Below are 4280 nucleotides of genomic sequence, written 5' to 3'. Positions count from 1 at the left end.
GTATTGTAATGTACCAAGGTCATCTTTATTACAAACACCACATAATGTTCCTACGAGAGTCTGTGTACATTTGTGGGCTCACCTAGATTTATTTATTTATTTACTTTGTAGAAAGATTGCTTTATATAAGTCTGCAAAGCATCAGCAAGCAACAATTTTTTACTAGAGAAATTGCCTTTCCCTTTGCTACTCATTCTTTTGACACATAAATGATCATGTTAGATTTTTTAATAATTGTGCTGCACCATTTACTTCAGCTCAAACTATTTCACCAAATAACAGTCAAGTTTTACCAGTCTTCAAAAAGAATTTATGAAATAGCAGTTTGAACAGTCTTTGCATTTTACAATTTACCCTTTAATTCATAGTACTTACTTTTTCATTTGTCACATTTTTATTTTATTTAGTTTTGATGCTTTAATCCACCCTTCTTCCATCTTAGTACACAGCAAGCACTTGTTCTTTGTCAAGAAAATCACTATGAGCTCCAGACTTTCTAAATGAGTATCAGGTCCTAGAAACACACGTGTGGGCATCGCTTACTGCTAGGGTCATGTGCCTGGGAGAGCTGCCTCAGCATCACATTCACAGAGCAGAAGATCCTGCAACTTTGCAAGGGAGTAGCAAAGATGTCTGGGGTTAGCAAATGCCAAAAAGACAGAATATGAATTTACTCACACTTGGAAAGCTGTGGTCCAAATTCTGGCCTCACATTGTCCTAAGTTACGTTATAAACCATAAAACAATCACCTTTCTTTTAGCTGTTAATGTTTTCAAATTCAAACTTCCACGATGGAAGTGAACACCATGGCTAGGCTCACAGCTCGGGTTCTGAGTAAAATGAACATCTATCTTACCTACTACTTCAGAATGAACAAACAGACAAAAAATATCTAAACAACCCCTTGTTTTTGAAAAATAGTGGGTAGAATTGTGTTAATCAGTGTTTCACTGAAATTTCACTCAGAGGGTGGTGATGCACTGGAACTGGCTGCCCAGAGAAGCTGTGGATGCCCCATCCCTGGAGGCATTCAAGGCCAGGCTGGATGTGGCTCTGGGCAGCCCAGTCTAGTGGTTGGCAACTTCACCCATGCAGAGGGGTTGAAACTAGATGATGTTTGAGGGCCTTTTCAATCCAGGCCATTCTATGATTCTGTGATTCACTGAAAGCCTGAATGTTCTCATGGGTGAGAAGGCAGTCCTCAGACCTCCTCTTGTCTTTGAATTTCTTTGCATAGTTTTCTCTGTGATGACGCAACCTGCTTTGAGATGGAAGGAGAATACGTGACAGGAGCATACAGCTTGCTTCTCAGTGCTGAGTTACAGTGCTGTATTGCCTTTGAGACTTTCATTGCTTTTTCTTTTTTTTTTTTTTTTTTCATCTGTGGCAGTTTTCATGAATAAATTACTTATTAAAAAAAAAAAAGTGAATTTGTGGAAAGGTCTTTTTGTGCCCTGTAATTATCTCAGAATTTGATCTGAGAAGCTGCTGACTAAAATGCTTAATGCAACGGAGTAGAAAATATTTAACTTCTACTCATTTTTAAAACAATCTGTTTTCTGATACGATAATGATGAGGGGAAGTTTTAATATATCAAACTTGAATATCCTTTCTCTGACAAGACCATTATTCTAGCCCAAATCAGCAGAACGTGTTTTTTTTCACTTGGGGAAAAACAACAATAACAACAACAACAACAACAACAACAAAAAACAATGAAGAAATAAAACAGTTGTTACTTCTAGCTCCTATACCAAAGAAAAATGTCTGAGAATTTATCATTTTCATTTTCAAGCAGTAGACTTCTGTCTGAATTGAAATTAAAAATAAACAAACACCTATGTGAATGTCAGCATTTGAAAAAGCTGGCTACATAACTTCTATACTATGAAAATTGCCCAATTAAAATATGTCTACTTGTACTATAACTAAACTGTAACAAAGTATTTTCAGTCAGTTTTAAAATGCTTTCTGTATCTTTGAGTTTCTGTATGCAAACTGTAATACTCATAATTAATGTATTTTAAAAACTGATATCTTTTCCTCCCTTCCTCCTTTCTTCCTTTCCTCCTTTCCTTGCTTCTCAAGAATAATCACTGAAATGTTCTTCAAATGCTGTTATATCATACCTTCATACTGAATTTTGCCATATAATTCTGGAATGTGACGTCATCCATCAATATTTTTTGGAGGATAAATTCTTTATTTGTTGTTGTGGTGATGGTTGATTTCTTATTCCCTCCAGAAAAAAAATGATTACAACTACTTTCTCTAAGCTCCTTCATTCCAGGAAGGCTTTTGCATTGAGCAAGACTCTATAGAAAGCTGTAATTAAGTTACTGCTCTGTAATCACATGATTACATGCTCTTTCATGTAATATTTAACTGGCACTATCAAAAGGCAGTCCAACTTAGAGTTGGGCTCACTTGGGATTTAGTCCACCCAATCTACTTTTTTTTTTTTTCACAGCACTCTAATTCTGAAGATTGAAAGCTGAAAGCAGGATAAGACAAACAGGAAAAAATTTCCTATCGTATAGACGCCACTTGTGTGACCTGGAGATGAAAAGTGAGAATTGTTCAACATTATCAAAGTTCGATTACATAAGAAGGGATTTCACCCAAATGAATTATTTTCCTATGCATTGTTTTTAGACAAAAGACTGAGACATACTCAGCTGAAGATCTCCATAAATTTATAGGCGTTGCTCAGAACCAAGAAATTTAAGTAGGCATAGTTTTGACTCCGGTAACATTGAAAGAAAAACTCCTGTTGACCTCAGCTGAAGCAGGTTCAGGATATACCTATATTAAATACATGTACTAGAAAAGCTATTTTTCCAATATGTGTATGTCATAGTTTTCTACTTCTATTCTACCTTATAATGTTGTACAATTGTAGATGTGGCAAATTCCATCTAGAAAGTCTTCAACTTAGTTGTAAGATAAATAAAGGCACAAATGTCTTTTTTGGAAATGCAGGTCAACACAGTGATTTTTCTCTGGATGCAAAGTTTATTAATTTAAAAAGATAAGGCTTCATTACATATTAAACACAGAAAGGAGAAAGAGATTAAAGTTTAGATTCCAATACACAATCTTTCTTCTATTCACATTATAGGTAAATACTCGAGGAGTCATTCCTTTTATTTTATTTTTTCCTCCTCTGTCTAAAAGAGCATTTAATTCTTCCACCAAAATTCAACTGAGGAACTGGAAGACCTCACGCTCTGAATATTGCATACACTAACAGTAGTAAAGTCTTGTTTCAGCACTATATTATGGGAAGATGAAAATTATTTCTGCGTGTGGTGGTATAGCAAAAATGCTAAGTCACAGCTTGAACCAGTGATTGAGCACCTGGTAGGAAGGCAGGGCCAGCCCAGGGAGCTCAGGTGTATGCAATGCAGCTAAATGATCACAAGGGGTGCAGCCAGGATCCACCTCTTCCCAGACTTCATTTAAGGGTTGGCAGTGGAGGTAAGGCTACCTTGTTTGAGATTCCTGTGTATTTGAGGCATTCTGAAGGTATTTTCTTTCCTTTGTGTTTAAGGTTGTTGGATTTGAGTAAATTCTCGCTTGCTGCAGCTTAGAATCTTGCTGCTCTGCTGTCATTGTTGCACTTTTTATTGTGTTATGTATGGATTCTTGTATGATGGTGAAAATTCATAAGCATGGATGTGCAGAGCCTGCTTTCACTCTAAATACTGCTTAAATTGGCTTGTCAGCTCAGTCTTTTGCTTTATTAAAAGGCATAGATGAGCATGTTTTCTTTGATTCAAAATTATTTCCCTCAACTTAAACATGTGGGTTTTATTTCATCTGCTTTATGTCAACCTTAAACTGAAACTAGTAGAGTTCTTGTTTCTCTCCATGAACAGAACAACCAGTTCTTCTTAGAAGTCAGCAACTGTATGGACTTCTCAAGTTTCTCAATTGCATGAGAGATGAGGTAGTGACAACTTGAATGCATTAAAAAATAAATAAATAAATAAATTTAACCTGCTTTTGTATGAGCAAGGAGGGGGAGCAGTGGAGAGAAACCAAAAGCTAGAGCTTAGTAAGAGAAGTGGCCTTAGTACAAGTATCCTCTGAGGACATGAGTAAGGCAAATGAAAAGCCAGAGGAAAGCAGTAGTGGAAACATGTGAGACATGAGCTTTATGGGTGAATGAAAAAGGTTGAGTTTAGTGATTATAGCTTTCCCTTTCTCCATGTTTGTAGGCTGCCCTTGCATGTTCCATGGTTCAACTGTACAGAAAAGTATCAATGAGTGGGG

Source organism: Centrocercus urophasianus, unplaced genomic scaffold (assembly GCF_019232065.1).
Source record: "Centrocercus urophasianus isolate 14NV4802_14NV808 unplaced genomic scaffold, USGS_Curo_1.0 seq_16, whole genome shotgun sequence".
NCBI lineage: Eukaryota > Metazoa > Chordata > Aves > Galliformes > Phasianidae > Centrocercus > Centrocercus urophasianus.
Note: the sequence above shows the minus strand (reverse complement) of the source record.